The 20,535-nt window shown below is 46.2% G+C and overlaps 1 long non-coding RNA gene across 2 annotated transcripts in view; it reads right to left on the bottom strand.

Annotated features, from left to right (window-relative positions):
* The window catches only part of LOC115943443 (uncharacterized), a 44,837-nt gene extending 35,156 nt beyond the window's left edge, over positions 1-9,681 (bottom strand). For both annotated transcript variants that reach the window (XR_014143694.1, XR_014143693.1), the window contains exons 1-3: positions 9,484-9,681; positions 8,885-8,990; positions 8,301-8,460 (exon numbers count right to left, since the gene is read on the bottom strand). This is a non-coding gene — a long non-coding RNA (uncharacterized LOC115943443). The remainder of the gene's footprint in view (positions 1-8,300; positions 8,461-8,884; positions 8,991-9,483) is intronic.
* Between the last annotated feature and the right edge of the window lie 10,854 nt (positions 9,682-20,535).

Here is a 20,535-nt window from a genome sequence, read left to right on the forward strand (position 1 = left end):
CATCACTGGGAAAAGGCCCCAGGCCTCCTTGGAAGAAGTAAAGCTGGTGGTTAGGATGGCCTCAAATTGTTGTCTACATTAAAACTGCTGACAGTCGCCACGGATGATCCATAAACACAAAAACAGGTCCATATAGGGAACTTCTGTTGCAGCTCTCAGCAGACTTGGCCCCTGCATCCGCCTTCATCAGGTCAGACCCATCCTGAGCCCGTGATGAAGAACCTTAAGTATGCTGAAAACTCTTTAGGAAAAAGGTATGGATGACAAGGCCATAAATCAAGATACTGCCTAAGCTCTCACAGACCTGGTCCCTTGGTAATCATGCTACATGGAAGAGTGCTTACTTAGCTCCATGCTTGGCACTTAACAAATGTTCACTTTATTGGGTGGCATTATTATTGTTACTATTGTTATTCTGGATGTCCAACAGACACAGCAATCACATTTTTCAAGTCCCAAATTAAGAACTTCCGGTATAAGATTTGTACAGCAAGATAGATTATTTCAATCCAAGGCCATCTGGAAAATTCCAGGCTGCGTGTAGCCAGTCTCATGGGCTCCTCATTGACAGACCACTCCAGCTAAACTATGAAATCTGCCCAAGTTGCCATACCTTTTGGGATCTACAAATGGAGTTCAACCAAATACAGATCCTTGTTGTTGCCTTCAATTCAATTCACGAAAACACTTCGAGCACCTTACTGTAAAATATTGATTGAGGTGAGTGCCATGGGGAATAAACAAATAAAAGAGATGGCCCAGTCCTCCCAGAAGCTCAGGGACATGAGCGGATGGGAAGGGCTGCCCTTGTGCTGAGCATGGGAGACTCAAGGGAGCTCTGATTCACTATTTCTAAAATTTTGTAATTGAAATATAATTGACATATGATACTAGTTTCAGATGTACAAATATGATTCGACAATTATATACATCGTGAAATGCTCACCATGATAAGTATAGTTACCACCTATCTCCATACAAAGTTATTACAATATTATTGACTATATCCCCTATGCTGTACCTTCCATACCCATGACTTATTTACTTTGTAATTGGAATTTTGTACCTCTTAATCCCCTTCATCTATGTGGCCTATTCCACACCCCCACCCACCCTTCCCCTCTGGCAACTGCCAGTTTACTCTCTACATTTATGAATCTGTTTCTGTTTGTTGTTGTTGTTGTTTTTCGTGTATTTGATCATTTGTTTTGTTTCTTAGATTCCAAATATAAGTGAAATCACAAACTCTTTGTCTTTCTCTGTCTGACTTATTTTTTTTTCTGTCTGACTTATTTCACTTAGTATAATGCCCTCTAGCCATCCATGTTGTCATGAGTGACAAGATTTCGAGAGATGAATGGTATATCTACACAATGGTATATTACTTGGCCATAAAAAAGATCTTGTCATTCAGATTCACTGTTGGTCACTGATAATACCTGACCACTGCCTCTAAGGCTTTTGATGGCATTTTAAGGCATTTACACTTGATTAGGTCTCAGTAGGTACAGAGTGATTTCCATGCAAAACTGCAGGACAAAATGACAGAGGGAGAGCCTGGCCGAGGTCTCCAACAAGACCAAGACAATAACCATGGTCCAAGCTCAGATTCTCAGGCTGCCCAGAAGTTTCTATTTTCCCTGCACCTATAGATCATTCAGGAGCCTTCTACATGGTCAAAATGGTCAAAGGGCTCCTATGGGAGCCTTCCTTCCTTGAACAACAGATTAGTGCTAATATGTTAGCAGAGGTTAATAGACTCCTGCTTCCATAAGCCCCTCAGGCTTTGGATTTGGCAGTGGGCTGATGGAGGCCATCTCCTTCACCTTCATGCAGAGCTGCCTCTCAAGGGAAAATTCTCTTCGTCATAGCTTCGTGTCCCGTGTAGCCACTAGCACGAGAGCATTCCCACACCCCTTCGGAAAGCAGGCGGACAGCACTGCTGGGGCCCAGAGGTAGATGTGGGAGAACCTGCAGATGGAACACCCCACAAAGCTGGTCCAGCTCAACTCATGATCCCAACGTGAGAAGTAACATCACTTCTTCAACATAGGAGACGAGAGCCTTCTTGGGTTTTTTTTCTTTACTGAAGTTCTGGCCAAGTTGAAAACCAAAGATGTAAGTACCTGCTTGGGGCTCCTTTTGACGGGACCAGAGCTGACAGAGGTGCTCACCGCATCGAAAAATGGAAAGCTTGAAGAATCTGGAGCCACCTGGCAGAGTGGTGCTGCTATGGGACAGGCTAGCTGGCTGCAGAATGGATTTGGGGCATTTCTGGCTCAGCTCATCCCAGGCCTTCTGTATTCACTAATTCATCTTCTGACTTGAATTGTTTCCCAAATAGGCTCTGTCAGAAAGAAAGATTCATTCATTTATTCAACAACTATATTGATCTTGTACTATCGGCCAGAATGAATTAATAGTTCAGTGGGAAAGGGAGACAAAGCAATATGTGAGAGTCCTCCCTGTGGTGTGTGTCACAACGCAGGGAAGCCTGGGCTGTTATGGCAGCATGGAGGGGGCATCTCAATCGGAGGGTTGGGTCACTGGAAAATCATTAGATACTGAAGGAAAAAGTATAATTCTAGAGACAAGGTGAAGGAAGGCATCGCAGGATGAGGGATCCACATGAATTAAATTAATGTGTGGAGGCATGAAATTAAGATATTGAATTCCCTCTGTCTCTGTGGGTTTGGGCTGCCCAAGACGGTCATCTTGGAACCACATTACCCATCCTCGTCTTGTTTCTAAGTCTCAAAGGTGCAGCCTAGAGGAAATAGAAAACCAATCCTTGGGATTCTGAAATGTGGCCTCAACTCACCTTTTACCCCACCTGGCATAAAAAGGTGCAGGCCATCTAGTATAACTGCAGGGTAGAGAATGGCAGGTGCTAGATCTAGAAAAGAAGGTTGAGAACTAATTCTATTTTTATTTATTTATTTATTTATCTATTTATTTATTTATTTATTTTTAAGTGAGCTCTCTGCCCAACGTGGGGCTTGAACTCACAACCCTGGAGATCAAGAGTCAAATGCTCTACCAACCCAGTCAGCCAGGCAGGTTGGGGACTAATTTCGAAGGGCCTCCTCGGTAATGCCAACAGGCTGCCACATGTCTCATAAGCATAGAATTGTCTGTATGTTATCAACTTGTTCCATATTCAACTTGAGGCACAGGAGCCATATTTAAGCCAGAATAGACATTGTTGAAAGTGGTGATTTGCCAACCATTCTTATCTTTAGGATAAGTGTGGGGGAGTGAATGGGGAGGTGGCGGGGTGGGGTGGTCAGACTAGTACTAAAACCCTGCAGAAACCTTAGATGGCAGTACTTGCCCTCATCAGCTTTCAGCTACATTAATGGGAAAAATGTCTTCCTACTCTCTTCACTCTTCAAATTTACTGTTGGCTCCCTTAGGTACCTGAGGTTGGAATCCCAGATGGGGAGGTGATCTATCTTAAGCCACGTTCAAGGGAGGAATTTGCTTCTCAAGTCTCAAATCCAAGATAAATATGTCGTTCCTGCTATTCACTTAGTTTCCAAAAACACAGCCATGAGTAAATGCTTCATGCAACGCAATGCCAGAGGTATAATTAAACTTCAAAGGGGTATCAATTGCATCATGTTCAAGAAAAGTGTAGAAAAAGAAAGGCATTACTGAAAGGCAATTTCAAACACCCCCCCCCCACATAAATTCATCTTTGGGAGAAGGAAAATAAACTGAAGTGATCTCTTGGGGCACCCAATTTGCTCAAGTAGGCCTCCCATTCAAGTTGTATTAGAAAAGGGAGTGTGTGTGCCCTCTCGTCTAGCCGTTTTCAAATCTTATCTTTATGAAAAGACACCTTCCAGGATTCCAGGTACCATCATGCCTCCTTAGCAAAAGAGGGAATGAAGGTGAAAATAGCCTGGAACATTTCAAAAACAAACCATATAATTATCACATGCTAATCGTATTCAGGTTTTTAAGATCATGTTTGTTGGGAAAAGTCAAGAGCAAGGCCCCTTGATGCCTTGTTGCAAATTCTAGCGTGTCTTTCTGCTCCATGACCTTGGGTAAAGTACCTGACCTCTTGGAGCCTCAGGATCCTCAGCTGTGATATAGAAGCACCAAGTAACACCGTGGTCAAGGAGTTGTGACAAGCCTGAAATGAGTCATTCCACAGAGAAACCTGGGACTCAGGTTGGCACATACTAAATAACCAGGGAACATGAACTCTTATTATGGTTTTGATTGTTCTGACCAGGAGCCCGGATCTCAGGCTCTGTCGGGGACACACCAGTTAGCTGCTTTGCAAAGACAGACTCTGCCCCATGAATAAAATTTCTGCTTCTCCCCTCAGCCAACACCTTCGAAATGCCTGTTTTTGAGGACCTAGGCCAGAGACTGTGGAGCAGGCAGCTCATAAAAAATCAAATTAAAGTCAGTGGCATCTTATCAAAGGCAGCACTTGTACTATGAAATAATATGGATTTTTATGGAAGAATCGTGTCAGGATAGTCTCCATTCCAAACCTACTTAAATAAAGACATGTCAAGCAGAGAAGCACCATATATCACTATTTATCATCCCCAAAGTCATACTTTGCCAAAGCTCCAGGTAACTCAAATGAGCTTGATAAAATCTTTTAAAGACAGAAATCCTAGGGAAAATAAACAAAACTTAAAAAACAAACAACAACAAAAAAACTTTACAAATGAAAGAAAGAACACCCAACCTGTTTACCACGTAGCTGCCCAGGCTTGTTTAACATTAAAATACTATTAAAAAAAAAAAAAAGCCAAATCAGATTTCACAAACTGATCAGTGCAGCTCATAAAAAGGCAATCGTTTGGTTTGTGAATTAGTTGGCAGCCTGGCTTGTGATTTTAAGTTTTGCTACCCTGAATTATTATTATAAAGCTTTAGAACATAAGGAGAGAGAGAGGGAAAGTCTTGCCCTTAGCTTGTTCTGGGCTCTCTTGTTTGCTTCAAGCGAGTCTCTACTTAATGCCTTCAGAATTTGCTCTTGCCTTGAAGCAATAGACAAGTATGTGCTGCTCTGGTCTAAATATGGGAACAGCGAGTACAAATAGAAGATTGAAGATTTGCTTTGAAGCTCAATGTTGCCAATGCAGAGCCTCTCCCAAGCGCTGCGAGCAGGCGGCAAGGCCCTGCAGAAGGAGAGCTCGGCTTTTAACCGGCTAAGGTAATAATTCCGGGCGGTGTCTGGTGAGACTGAAGGTCATGAATCTGCTTTTGACCCTAGTACTAATGGCAATCCCATGGGAATCCTGAGAGTGGCTGAATGAGTGCTGTAACAGTACTAATAATTAATGATGACGATAATGCCCTAGGTTTCTCGTTTTAGTGCTTATCGCCCGAAGATTTTGAATCACTTCAAGACCAATTGTTTCTCCCACTACTGACCTGTAACTGATTCAGGCACAGAATATTGCCCTGTTGTCGAGAATACAGCCACCCCAAGCCTGTTTAAGCACGAACTAAAGAAAGACACCCGTTGAAAATTAAAGTTTCAATTTTAGGTAGGCAGGTTATAATTATCCACTTGAAATGAAGCCAAGAAATGAAGTTTAATACCCTCCTTTTGTGAGAAGCAGCCAGGCAACGTTCCTAACCATAAACAGACCTCAGATTTTCATCTCCTCTAATTCAGGGTTTCTCAACTTTGGCATTATTGACATTCTGGGCTGGATAATTTTCTGTTGTGGGTAGAAGGGCTGTTTTGTGCACCATAGGTTATTTAGCACCATCCTGGGCCTCCCCCAAATGCCACACACACACACACACACACACACACACCCAGTAGTGACCACTGAAAACAGCTCCAGACAATGCCAAATGTGGGGGGCGGGGGTGCAAAATCGCCCTCAGTGGGCAACCATGGCTCTAACTCAAAACATTGGAGAAGAAAGTTAGAAGCTACTGAATGACCAGAACCTTTCTCATTCCTCCAGGTTGCTTGAAAGATGCCTCATGAAGGAGGGACAGTTATCTGCCTAGGGATTTTAGGATTTCAGAGAGGCTTCAATTATAAAATAGGTCTTCGATCATAACTTTGATTACAAAACTTAGATTATGAAATTAGATCCTTCCCCCACCCCGAACAACAAAAATCCAAGAAATAACACAACCCTAGACTATCAAATGCTACCCTCCCCTGGGTAGCAGGGGATCTGTCTGTGGCACGTGGCTGTGGTAGGTGGTAACAGGATATCGCTGCGACAGCTTTAATGTCCACATTGCCTACCCACCCCTCAGACTTCCTGGGGTCAGGATGCCTCTTCTTCTGGAATCCACAGTATTCGTCAAACAGAACTGAGGCCCGCATCTACCCTTCTGCATGCACTGTGATAACCCCAGTCCCCGCCTTTGACCAGGACCTGCAGCTTCTCACCCTCCCCGACGACACGCACGAGGCCTCCCAGGACCTCAGCTGCAGGAGGCCCCCCTCACTGCCTGGTGCATGTGCCCTCCACACCCCAGACAGTGTGGCTCTCAAACTTTTTTCACCAAGCCTCCCCAAAGTTTATGTCATGGCCCCTCCCCCGCGGAGTTCACATATACACAAATACATTGTGTTTTTAGACTGTGTTCTGAACTAATTGTGGATTTTCAGAAAAGCTGCAGAAATCCTGCAGAGGATTTCCATATATCCTTTGCTATGGTCTGGAGGCCTGGGTCTCCCCAGAATTCCTATGTTGGAAGCCTCATGCGCAAAGTGATGGTATTAGGGGGTGCGGCCTTGGGAGGTGAGTAGGTCCTGAGAAGGGAGCCTTCATGAATGGGATTCCTGCTCTTACAAAGGAGGCTGCAGATAGCTTCCTAGACCAGTCCACCCTGTGAGGACCCAGCAAGAAGACACCATCTATGACGAAGGAAGGGAGCCCTCACCAGACACAGAATCTGCCAGCACCATGATCTTGGACTTCCAACCAACAGAACTGTGAGAAATAAACTTCTGTTTATAAGCCACCCGGTCTGCGGCATTTTGTTATTGCAGCTGGAATAGAAGAAGCCATCCTCATCCAGCTTCCCCTAGTGCAATGGTCAAAGCCAGGAAACTAACACTAGTGCTCTACTAGCAACCAAAGACCCCAGTTTTCCACTAACGTCCCTTTTCTGTCCCAGGACCCCCATTCAGTGTCTCACATGGCATTTCGCCATTTCTCCTTAGTCTCCCGAATCTATGAGAGTTCATCAGTCTTTTCTTGACTTTCAGGACCTTGACACTTTTGAAGAGTATTGATCAGTTATATTGTCAAATGTCCCTCCACCGGAGTTTGTCTGATATTTTTTCAAGATTGCACTGAAGTTAGACGTTTTTAGCAAGAATGCCACACGAAATGATGTAGCCCCCCCCACAAAGTATATCTTTTTTAAACTGATGTATTGTTGACACCAAAATACATCTTACACAGAAGTTTCATGAAACTGTATCCTTGCTATATGTGAGATACACTCTGACATTTTCTGTTATTATTTTAAATGCTGGTTTTACAGCCATATTGCTTCCCAGCCCTCTAATGGGTGAGAAAACACTGCCCGAGGCCAACTGCATTGGTCGGCTTCTCCCTCCGACCAGTTCCTTCTTGAATCTCTTTCCTTTCTTTGCCTCAGTGGCACCACACTGATGGTTGTTGTTTTTTCTCCTTCCTCTCTGACCAGCTCTTCCCTGTAAGCTTTTGGACTCTCTGTCCTCCCCTGTCTGTCGGATCACAGTGAGCTGACCCCCTCTTTCATTTCTACTGCACATAGGGGACCCCATCCCTGCTCTCCTCGCCACGGCGGGCCCTAACTTGCAGATGCTGCGAGGAGTTTGGATGTGGGTACCCTGCTTTCACACCAAACTCAACAGGACCAAAATGACCTTTACTTAGTGCTCTCCCCCTCACAAACTGAATCCCCTGTCCCATATCCTGTACCTGTCAACAGTACACATTTATCCCCCCTTATTTATACACAGGGAGCTCACAGCCCCAGCACCTGGAATGCCACCCAGTTGGCTCCTTTCTTCTCTATTTCCCAATCCAGGGGTTCCCAAACTTTAGAGAACATCAGAATCACCCACAGGGCTCGTTAAAGACTGATCACTAGGGCCCACCCCCAGAGACTCTGATTCAGTAGGTCTAGGGAGGGGCCCTAAATTTGCATTGCTAAGAGGTTCCCAGGGGAGGCTGAAACTGCTCTGAGACCAGTTGCTTTCACAGATGAATTCCAGGGGTAACATGCACTTCCTGGACTGTGGAGAACCAGCAGTGGGAATATCCACATACCCTACTTAGCCTGCAGCATCTCACCTTAAGCCACTGGTTTTCACTCTGAAATGGAAAGTCCTGTTCATTCCCTTGCCTTCCAAGGACTCACATCTCCCTCATTCTGCAGGGATTCGCTCCAGACCAGCAGCCCCCAGAAGACTTTTTTACTTCTTCAGCCTTCTTGGAGTTCTTTCTTCTGGTCCTTAGTGGGCAATCAAAGTTGATGATTAGAATTTGCCAGGTTAGTCCTTCCTTTCCCACTAGCCCGTGCATAGCCTCGGCAGAGTTGAGTTGTTATTACTTATTCTCACTGCACTTTGCTCCCTTCTTTCATTGTGACTTCTAGCACATCCAGTTTTTACCTTGCATGCCCTCCCATACACACACAGAAACCACACACACACAACACACATGGACAGGCATTGGGTACACACACACACACACACACACACACACGGGCAAGCACTGGGTTGGGGCTCGGCCTGGCATTGGGTACACACACACACACACATGCACACCACACACACACACACACACACACGGGCAAGCACTGGGTTGGGGGTCGGCCTGGCCTGAAGCTCAGAGAGAGCCAGGACAAATGTTTCCCAGAGAGCAATCTGGCTAACCTTTGTAGGTGAACTTAAAAGAAACCTAGTGAGCGTCTGGTTGGCTCCGACGGAAGAGCATGTGACTCTTGATCTCGGGGTCGTGAGTTCAAGCCTCAAGTTGGGTCTAGAGATTACTATTAAAAATAAATAAATAACTTAAAAAAAAAAAAAAAGAAGAAGCCTAGTGAGACTTTGCCCTCTCTTTCAAGGACGCGCTGATTGCAGAGGCCCGTTCTTGGACTGAATTGGCTCGGCAGCCCCGGGAACAGGTGTGGGGAGGCTGGCCGGCTGACGATGCCCAGAGGGGCCAGGGCAGGGAGACATTTGGTTGGGCTCCCCTATACGTGAACATAGGTCTGTTTTTCCAAAAATCTTTTCGAAGAAGGTCCAGAGAAGAGATCGTGTTGGGTCCCTGGAAACGGAATCAAAAAGGGGCTTACAGACGAGCCGGGTTCCGGGTTCCGGGTTCCGGATTCCGCGCGGCGCGGCCCCCTCCCCGCCCGCCGCCCAGGGCCCGGCGCCCGGCGTGCGCGTCCGAGGGGCTCTCGGGCACCCGCACCGCCGCGTGCCGCCGGCAGGTGTCTCTCTCCTGGCTCTGCAGCCCATGGTGAACTCACCAAATGGAGGCCCCGGGAGGCGGGGGCCGGTGCACGGCCGCGCCGCCCTCTGTCTCGGCCACATTTCGCCAGATCCTCACCCTGGGAACACTTGGTGGCCGCGCGGGAGCCCGAGCAGTTACCTAGCCGCGCGGCGGGGCGGGGGCCGGACACTACAAGCCTTCCCGGCCTGCGAACCCGCCCGCTGTCCTTTCTGGGGCGCTTATGGTCTGATGAGCGAGGCCGGGGGGCGGGGGGGGGGCACCCGATCACCTCTGAAAGGCCATCGGTCAGTGCGGGAGCAGGACCCTGGGAAGTTTTGTCCCATGTTTCTGCTCACCTTCCCAGAAAACGGTGGAAAAAAGGGGCTGCTGTCCTAACATCTTTTCCCTTTAGGGAAATTCAGTTTCCTAACATGTCCTGTTTTGAAAGAGGCCCATTTATTGGGTAATGTCAGAAGCCCGGTGGGTGCAAGTGGGACCAGTAGCCATCACTTTCTTTTTAAAAATTTTTTAAATGTTTATATTTTTACTTATTTAACAAATGTTTATTGACCATCGATGGGGTGCTGGGCACCGTATGGGAGATTCAGTGGTGAGCAAGGACGCAGACCCTGTGCCCTCACGACCCAGCTCATCAAAGAAATGTTTTCAGGGGACAAGAGGTACATGGTGTCCATTACTTGAGAATCCAAAACAATGTGGAGGAAGAAAACCACGCTGTCATACCAAAATATGCAAATCTGTGCCACTGGTTAGAAGGAGGTTAATGCAGACATGCATTCCTTTGGACCTTTTCACTTCATTTAATAGTAACAAAAAAACCTTTCCTGAGGGCTGACTTTGGCGCTAGGGCTGGGCTAAGTGCTGGGGATACAACGGTCCCAAGCGGCATCCCTGTCCTTCAGGAACTGCTCAGCCCCCTGTGCAGTGGGCCAGTAAAGCATAAAGAACAATCGTAGTGCATCTCCCACCCTGGGGCCCACCCTGGTTAGCTGTCTTGATTCCACTGACTTACTCTGTCAGGCACCAGAGGCTCTAGGAAAGAGAGGCCCAGCCAGCAGCCCTGGGAGGGACCCAAAAGCCAGCCTGAACAACGTAGAGTCCCATAGGAAAACCACCACCAAGTGCTGACGCCCAGGGAGGAACATCCCCAGGACGCAGGAATAGAAGCATCCCAATTTCTCACCTTGGGTCCGCTCTGGCTTCATTAACCCCATTTCTGGACAAATTCATTTCCGGGGAAGTTGCTAAGAGCCAGCGTCACACATCCATATCCCACCCTTGCCTTCTCACGAAACTAGGTTCTACAGTCTGGCTGACATTGGGAGAGAAAGAAGTTTTCACCCCTGTGTCTGCCTTTACATAGCTCAGTAGTTGTTGTTTTAAGGTGCTTAAATTACGTTTGGGCTTTTTTTGTTTGCTTTTTGAAATAAGTTTTGCAAATTTAGAATTTCAGGAACGACTTTTTCTTTTTAGGTTAACAGAACACTAGCCGTGGGGTTCCAACCTCAGACATTTACAGACAGCAGAAATCTCATCACGCAGCCAGAGGAACGGTCACAGATTCCCATGACACACTTTCAAGCTCTATCTCTGTTCTTGGCCTGCTTCAGGACTGTGGGAGTAAGTCAGAGCTGGAGATATTAACTGGAAGGCGCCTGGAGTCCCTCCACACTGATATTTTGTCCCTTTTTCCCCAAGTGAGAAACACAGAGTCCTCTGCAAGCCCTGTTATGGTTTTTTTGTTTGTTTTAATTTATAAAAATACACAGATCTCTATGCTCAGTGTTCTCTGAGCTCTGTGTTAAACATTTAGTGCTATTTTCCAAAAGAAAACTTTTGCCTCATTGAAAAAGCATCCCAAGGTCTTGTTTACTCTTTGTCTGTCTGTCCATACCAGGATAATTCCTGACTACCTAAATTGCCCTAGTAGTCACAATAGGATAATTCATTTCCTTTCTCAGCTGTTGAGTGCTAAAATCATTCTCCTTGGGACAGACGCCATGTCTTATCTAGAAAGATACTGAGAAAGCAACATTTGTGATTATTTATAAGGCTCGTGAGCACACTGGGCATGTGAATAAGAAAAATTAGGTACATTTTGATCATTCTTGGGATGCTGTCAGAGAATACAGAATGACACACAATTGGCACGAGATCTTTCTCCTCTAAATCTCACATATTCCAAACCACGTTTCAGAAAATGGGCATCGTTTCTACAAATCGAATCCCATTATCACATTCAAAACATTGAAAATGTGTTCACATAGGAAAACTATTTCAGTAGACCAAATTCAGAAATGTTTCAACAAGAAAGAGGTGGCCTAACCTGTGATGATCTCATAAAATTTGGAATAGAAAAAAAATCTTAGGTATCACTGAATTCAAGTCCCACACAATGCCTCTGACAAGTGACTTCCTCACACTTGAGGAAACATGCCCTGTGGTGGGGAGGTTCCTAGTGGCCCACCCTTTCCAGTTCTTAGAAATATTTCTTTATATTGAGCCCGAGAGTCCCAAAGCACCTTGCCTTGAGCGCCCACTCATCATTCTAGCCTGGCCATGGGGGTGGGAGAGGTCTCTTCCACAAAATAGCTCCTTCAGTGTTTGACGGAGCTCTCAGAGGCCTGCCCTACTGTGGGTTTACAGTATGGCTTTTGAGTTCATCAAAATGTGCTCATCGAGAACCTAAGGTGTATCAGGAGCAAGGGATGGATCAGAGGAGCAAACAAAACCCCAGCCCTCCTGGGACTTACATTCTATTGATGAAGACAGAAAATAAACCGTTAAGTAAATTGGTAACATAATGTTAGGTACTGATAAATATACTGGAGGAAAAGCAAGGTAAAGTGACTGGGAAATGGGAGTGTTTCTTTAGGTTGGGAGGTAAGGGAGGTCAATGAGGAAGTGACTTGAGCAAAGACGTTTGAGGGGATGAGCCATGTGAATACGTGGGCGGGGAGAGCAAAGATCCTGCAAGGATAAATGCTTGATGTTTGAGAAATATCAAGGAGGCAGGCCACGCTGAAATGGAGAAGGGGAGAGAAGTCAGAAGAGAGGGTTAGGAGGTAGCCAGGGGTCATGTGGCCTCAAAGGTCTAGGGCCACACTTTGCAGTGTTGAGAGCAGGGACATGACATCATTTCAAGAGCCTTTCCATATTAGTTGCTGTCTTCTCTACATATTCTAGCTGGTCAAAGGCTCCATAAAAGATAGTCACCCAGAATTGCCTCCAATATTCCAGGAGAGGCCTGACTTGCAGAGTAGAGTCGGACCATCCTCTCCTTTATTCTGGACATAATATTTCTATTAGTAAAATCCAAGGCCTCTCATGTAGCATTTTGAGAAGTCATTTATTTTTTTTCTTTTGCATATTGTACTCGTAAACCACACTCCCCACCCAAATTTCTTCTCCACCCTCATCTTCCTTTTCCCTGGACTAACATCTACTGTTATCATGGAGCTTCAGGAAATAGCCTAGATGCCAAGTGGTGGTCTACTCATAACAAAATCTTTAGAGGTACATTTTTGCATTAGCCTTATCCTGGTTTCATTTAAACATGCCAAGTTCCAAACATCCTGGCCTTGTTCGGATGATTTTTAGCTGCATAACTGTGGGATAATTCCCTATTAAATTCTATTTTTTTTTTAAGATTTTATTTATTTATTTGACAGAGAGAGAGAGGGAACACAAGCAGGGGGAGTGGGAGAGGGAGAAGCAGGCTTCCCACAGAGCAGGGAGCCTGATGCGGGGCTCGATCCCAGGACCCTGGGATCATGACCTGAGCTGAAGGCAGACGCTTAACGGCTGAGTCACCCAGGCGCCCCTTAAATTCTATCTTATTAGACTTGACACATTGTTCCAATCTTTGAAAATATTTTTGGACCCCGGCTCTAGCATCTTAAAGTATAAGCTATTCTCCCATATTTGTCACCATCAGATTTCTTCAGGATATCACTTATAACAATATTGTACTGAGTGAGGCAGAAGGTAGATTCCTGGGGCAAGTCACTAGTGACCTCCATCAAAACTGAAATGGATCCATTTCAAGACTTTTGGGAAGTGATTGTTCAACCAGCTACAAATCAATCGAATTTGCCCTACACCTACCCTCCAACTCTCCATGAATCGACAAGGACACTATAAAAGATTTTTGTCTAATGCCAGGCTGAAATTTACATGCATTGCCTTGACCCTCCAGCCCAACCATGCTGTCAAACAAAGAAATGAAACTCTGCTTACACCTCACAGTTCATGTTTTCTTTGGCACCTCTCTTTTACCAATTCTGGACTTTTCCTCCTGGTCTAAGGCTCAACTAACATCAGTCGCTGGCCACAACTAGAAGTTTGCTTTCTCCTTTTTTACTGTAACTGTACAATACAATTTCATCTTCCTAAATGTATTATACATGTAACTGAAAAGTTGTGAATCAATTGTGATAATGTGAATCAAATTTTAAGTATACAATGAACTGTTCATTCAATCAATAAGGTTATTGATCACTCCCTCTGTAAGTCCAGTATAGTATTTCCAAAATGAAAAACCTTTCTGTAATGCAAGTATGATGCTTTCTAATGTAGATTTCTGTTTACCTACACTGAATTTTCTCAAAACATAGCATACTTTTAAACACCATAATAACAGACTAGGGCCGCTGTAACTTGAATCACCAGTAAATCTAATACCTGTCAAATGACGTCCTCCTGCCAGGAAACTCTTCAACCTCAAGTCTTCAGACTCCGGAAAATAAATAGTATTTTTTTTAAATTGGTAGTTTATGTGAATATTAACAAAAGCAGTTTCCATCTGGTTTTACATTGATCCTGAATTTTCGAGTCATCGTTGTTTCTCCTTTGCAAACTAGATCCCAGATCTCCATGAGGACAGGGATCCATGTTTGTCTTACTATCTTCCCAGAAGAAGGTGCTCTACCTGAAGCATATATGCCAGGAGCTCAGTAAATATTTTTTGAACAGATAAAATGAGAAATGAATGTATGTGTAAAAAATGATACCTCATCTGTTCATAAAGTGATTTTAGTTTTGCCTGGGATCAAATGTAGCCATGATCACTGCCTTCTAGAAAGAAACTTTTGGGGCAAAAAAATCATCATCTCAGATGCATAAATAATAGCAATATTCTTGATGAGCAGTTCTCAAACATTTGGTCTCAGAATCCCTTTACACTCTTAAAAAAATTGTTGAGAATCTGAGTTTTTTACTTGTCTAGAATATATCCACAGTGCTTAACATATTAGAAATTAAAACAAAAATTAAATATTTTCTAATTCATTTAAAATAATAGCAATAAACCCATAATACACTAACATAATGTTTTGTGAAAATAAATTTCTAAAACAAAAATAAATTACTGAGAAGAGTGACATTGTTTTAAATTTTTGCTAATCTCTTGAATGTCTGGCTTAGTAGAAGACAGTTGGATTTGTCTATCTGCTTCTATATTCTGTCTGTGGTAATATTACATGACATGTAGCTTCTAGAAAACTCCACAGGGCACTCATGACAGAATGGGAGTGAAAAAGGTAAGCAATGCCTCAGCATTATGAAAATAGTTTTGATCTGTGGACCCCCAGAAACGGTTTTGAGGACCACAATGGCCCTGGACTATATTTTGAGAACTATTCTAGAGATTTACATGTTTAAATAATAACAGCGATTTAATTCATAACATTCTCTTCTTTGCCTTGAATATTAGAAAGTTCAGAACTAGGTTTACCAATCAGTTCAGGCCAGGAATTATAGCCTGTCCATCTTCTGTCACTCTGTTCAACTGCAAGCTGTTTGCTACATGCCTTTTACTTCTTTTTTAGTGTTAATGGCTTTTGGTCATATTTCTTCTGTTTTTTTTTTTTTTTTTAAGATTTTATTTATTTTATTTGACAGAGAGAGACAGCAAGAGAGGAAACACAAGCAGGGGGAGTGGGAGAGGGAGAAGCAGGCTTCCCGTTGAGCAGGGAGCCCGATGCGGGGTTCGATCCCAGGACCCTGGGACCATGACCTGAGCCGAAGGCAGATGCTTAACTGACTGAGCCACCCAGGCGCCCCTTCTTCTGTGTTTTTATTAGAAGCTTCTTCTAATCCTTTTTGGAAATAGGTTGGGTTTCTAAACACATACATATGTGTGCATATATATCTCTCAACATGCACAAGTTTAAAATTGCACTTTTTAAAAAAATTATTTGAGTGAAAGAGCACGAAGGTGGGGAGGGGGAGAGGGAGGGAGAAGCAGACACCCCGCTGAGCGGGAAGCCTGACATGGGGCTCAATCCCAGGATCCCAGGATCATGACCTGAGCCAAAGGCGGACACTTAACAAACTGAGCCACCCAGGCATCCCTAAAATTGCACTTTTATCTCATGTTCTTATCTAGCTAGCTGGCACATGTCAACGGGATGAAGATATATATGATAGTCACATAAAAGATTAAGATGTTTGTTTGATGGGCTTTCTTAATAGAGCCCAGAGGATAGGAGTTGAGTTGCCAGGAAAACTGCTATCTAAAAAGATACAGCTCTATGATAAACAATTTATCACTCAAGAAATTAGGCTCCAGTGTCTGAATTATACCTCGAAACTCCCACCTGCACCATACCACTTTTTCTATATCAATAACTAATCTGACTGAAGCCTCGGATCGCCACACTTTAAAAATGTCTGCCCACCGCACTTCATTCTTCTGTCTGGAAGGGCTTGCCCCTCAGCCATCCAGGAGGTAGGGCACCCTACCTGTGGCCACCTTGATTGGATCAGGTTGTGCACCTGACCCGGGCTGGGCCAATCACACTTCTCTCCTGGGCCAACCAGTCACCTGTGGCTAATCTCTTCCATGGAGGGATCATCTTCAGCCCGGCTGGCTGCCCACAGAGAGGAAAGGAAAGCGGACTGCGGAAGCAGAGACGAAAGCTGGAGAAGGAGTCCAGCCTGGGTTCCTAGTAGCCATCTGTCCTTGAACTTCAGGAGATACTGCTGCATCCACACATTTCCCTTACTGCCTAACCCCGCTCGAGCTGATCACTGGCAACCAAGGTCTTAACCTTGTCTCAAACAGGGTCTTGACTAAGGCAAAGAGAGAACCAGAACCATCTGTGATGTTGTGGTTTTTTTTTCTCTACAGCCAGTTCCCATAAAGGATCCTGGAGAGCACTGTAGGCCCTCAATACGCATTTGCTCTCTGAGGGCTCTCATCAGGCAAAAACATCTTTCCATCTGAGGCCACGTAGATTAGGAAATCGCATTTCCTCCAGCTTTCCATCCCCAGAGGGTAAATGTACACATGACTGGAGTTGGCAATTGACTCTGTGGGTTAGTATTTGCTGAGGGCACACACCCAGGGACTTGAATGGCAGAAATCCCCAGGTACCAGGGAGAAGACTGGCAATTACGCTTCCAGTCACCTGCCTGTTCCCCGCGCCTCCAAATCAGCACGCCCCAGAGTGCCCACCCTCCGCGACTGGCAGCACGACCCACTTTTAACCGTGCCAGTTTTTAGCAGCTGGAAGCAATCAACGGGGAGGGAGGTGAAGATCCTGGAGCACTGATTTCTCCTGAACCGTTTTTCGAAAGTCATTTGATACCGTGCGACTAGCAGGACAGCAAGGATGCAACGCGACAGCCATGGAAAGCCAGCGACTCTGTGATGGCGGGTTGGTCCACACGCGTCCCTGGGCCTCAGGTTTTGTGGCTGCGGGATGAGGAGATAGAGCTAGATGGTCTTTAACATGCCTTGCATCTTCAACTTTCTACAATCTTTGTGAGCTGGAAAGATTTACACAGAACTTCATCTTGATTTTATTGCTTGTAGTTCATCTTCTTGTGGCAGAGCCAGCAGCAGCGTGTGCGTGTGGAAGTCAGTGGCTCTCTGTCTCTGGGATGATTTAGGAGGTGCTGAAAGCCCAGAGTACCTCCCTCACTGTTCTGCCTCTGGGAAGGCCTGAAGCTCCCTGGCCCCAGAGCCAGACCTGGGATCCAAGCATTGTTTGTAGATGCTCTCAGTCAAATGGCAAACACATGCCCATTGTTTCTCCCCACACAGTCGCCTGGACTTGCCTCTGGATTCCCTAGGAATGATCCCAGGAATGGTATCCAGCAGGGGCACAACTGCCAGGAGAGGTCTGGGGCCCAGGGCATCCCGATGGCTGACGGGCCAGGGCGGGAGAGTCTGCAGGGCGGCCCACCAAGGGCCAGCTGAACAACCGAGTCTCAGTCAACTGCCTTTGCCCAGGGAGGTGGCCTGTCAGCTTCGGGGCGCTGCCCTAGGCTTTGCTTCGTTTTGACTTGCCCGATTCTCTGCCCCTCCTCAGGGTGCCCTGCGGGAAGGCGGAGGTTCTCCGACCACGTTCCAGGGCTCCGTCCTCAATACTAGAACAGCAGGACATTAGGCCCCTGTAGGAGGAGGAGGTCCTTGGAGGCAGCCTCCGCTTCACCTTCTACCACGTAGTCTGTGGTGATAAAAAGATTAGGGATAGTTGGCCACCCTGGAGAAAATGGCCCGATCCTGTGGCAGAGCAGCTGCCTGGGACCAGGGGCCCCTTCCGTAGCAGGGATTCGTGACTCCTCGTAGAAGTGGACAGTGGCACCATTTTCCCTCTTCACTCTGTTGTCGGCCTAAGGAGCCGCAGGCCTACGGCCTCACGCGCACCACCAAAAACAAGGCTTGGGGGTCAGGTCGTCTGTAGTAGGCCTCCTTTTGGTGGCTTCGGTTCTTAACCTATAAAAATGGAGAAAGGATAACCAGGAGGATAACTTCCCAGAGCTCCTATGGGGGATTTATTTATCAATATGGTGGCTGTACGAGGTTTAGAAATAAATGGACCATCAGATGGCACCCTGAGGTATTATTCCACGACACAGCCTTTTAAACACCAATTCCCTCCGCACTCCATTAGCACATGTGTAGAACATTATATTTAAGAAACAGTCGTCCCACTGACTTTCTTAGAGGGCTGGGCTTGTCAAAACTATCTCATTTTTGGGTGAGGATTAGGGTGTGTTCTGGTGACGTATGAGCGTATAGCTATCAACTAGTAATGAAAATACAACGGAAGCAAAAAACATCCTTCGTGGTATCTTGAAACCTTCTGAAAAACAAAAAAAAACATCAGAGGAGCCTAACAGAAACAGGTGTGTTTTATATTTGCTGGGGATAAACAGGAAGGGAACACACATACATGCTGAACCACAAATATCCCATCACCCTTACCACCAAGCAAGCTTCACCTTAGTCTCCAGAGTAAGTCACCCCCTTGCATACCACAGGAACAGAGAATCCCAGTTTTTCCCAAGGTGTTTTTCATAGTCCAGCTGAAATTTCTGGATGTGTTGCAAGGGCCCCATTAAACCCTCAAGTCTGGGGCACCTGGGTGGCTCAGTCCTTAAGTGTCTGCCTTTGGCTCAGGTCATGATCCCAGCGTCCTGGGATCAGGCCCCGCATCCGGCTCCCTGCTCCACGGGAAGCCTGCTTCTCCCTCTCCCACTCCCCCTGCTTGTGTTCCCTCTCTCGCTGTGTCTCCCTCTGTCAAATAAATAAATAAAATCTTAAAAAAAACCCAAAAGCCCCTCAAGTTTAACATGCTTTGTTCGTCTCCCCATCCTACTGTTTATTTCCTTTGTAGGAGATTGGGAATTTAGGGGATAGTTAAAAATCCTATTGGATAGTCCAGTAATTTTGCAGTGGGATACCAGCCTAGGGCCCAAGGAATTTCCCTAATGAGCCAAAAGGAGATTTGGGTTAACTAGAGACAATAGCTCCCTAAGTATCCACTTTGGAGAGGGTCTAGGAATTCAGAGATTCCTGCTAATGATAGGCCTCAGGAACATCCTGGGGGGTAAAGATGCCCTGATTATGTCCCTTGTGAAACAGTCTGGAAGAACTGTAAGCTCGCACCTACCTGCAAATCTACCTGACTGTCCTCCAAACCAATCTGTGTTCAAGCTGAACCTGAAGCTGTCTTAGACCAGCAAATACTAAGTCAGGTTTTGGTTTTGGAGTCAGACAGATGTAGGTTTGAGTCTTGGGTCTGCCACTAAGAGCTGTGTGGTCATGGCCAAATCACTTAGCCTACCCGGGCCTCAGTGTCCTAGTGTGCAAACTAGGAATAAAAGAGACCCACGGCATCTACTGAATTTGATGGGGACGGGAGGGTGTGGGAAACAAGACTGTGTGGCCACCGTTGCTGGCAATGGAAATACACTGTCTCTCCGTGGGATTCTGCTGTCCCGGCCACCTTACCTTTACATCTACCTACGCCCCGCCCCCCCCCTCCCCCCCCGTGCTGGCGTCCAAATAGGAACCTCCGCTCCAAAGGAGCCCATCTAGCAGATCACCAGCACCACCTTACTCCCCTGTTTTCTTGCCTCCCCTGGCCTCTCTCCCTCTCAGTCTCCCTTTGAGCCCTCATTTCCCTCTCTAACAAAAAGTACCGCTGCGTTTTTATCTGTGCTAAACTTCAAGAGCAGAACCATCGTTAAACCGAGAAGAAAAGCGGAGGACGCTGCCCCTGGGACTGGGACCACCCGCCCCGATATAAGCTCGGCGCTTTCTGGGCGCAGACGCCAAGGGGAGCCGAAACGCCGCCCGGGGCTCCAGAACACTCCTGCGGTGGAGGTGCCAGGAAACTTTCTCATCTGAGTTCTCGACGGACGGCCTCGAGACCGCATTCAGCCCAAATCTGTGTTTGCCCCGAAATGAGGGAGGCGCCCGCTGCCCTGGGGGCCTGGGAAGAGGGGAGGAGAAGGGGTGGGAGGAGGTGGGAAATGAGGCGGGAGGTGAGAGGAGGTAGGGGAGAGGCGGAAGGGTGGATGATGGTAGGAGAAGATGGGAGGGGGAGAAGTGAGGGAAGGAGTGGGGAGACAGGGAGGTTTGGAAGAAGAGGACAGGGAGATAGGAAGAAGGGATGAGTAAGAAGAAGGGGAGGGACAGAGGTGGAGGAAGGAAGGGTTGGAGGAGGTGGGAGAAGGAAAAAGTAAAGGAAGAAGGAAGTTGAGAGATGTAGGTGGGCGAAGTGGGAGAGGGAAAGTGGGAGGGCGAGAGGACGAGGTGGGGGAGTGGCAA

Source organism: Leptonychotes weddellii, chromosome 3 (genome assembly GCF_054177405.1).
Source record: "Leptonychotes weddellii isolate Sample4059 chromosome 3, ASM5417740v2, whole genome shotgun sequence".
NCBI lineage: Eukaryota > Metazoa > Chordata > Mammalia > Carnivora > Phocidae > Leptonychotes > Leptonychotes weddellii.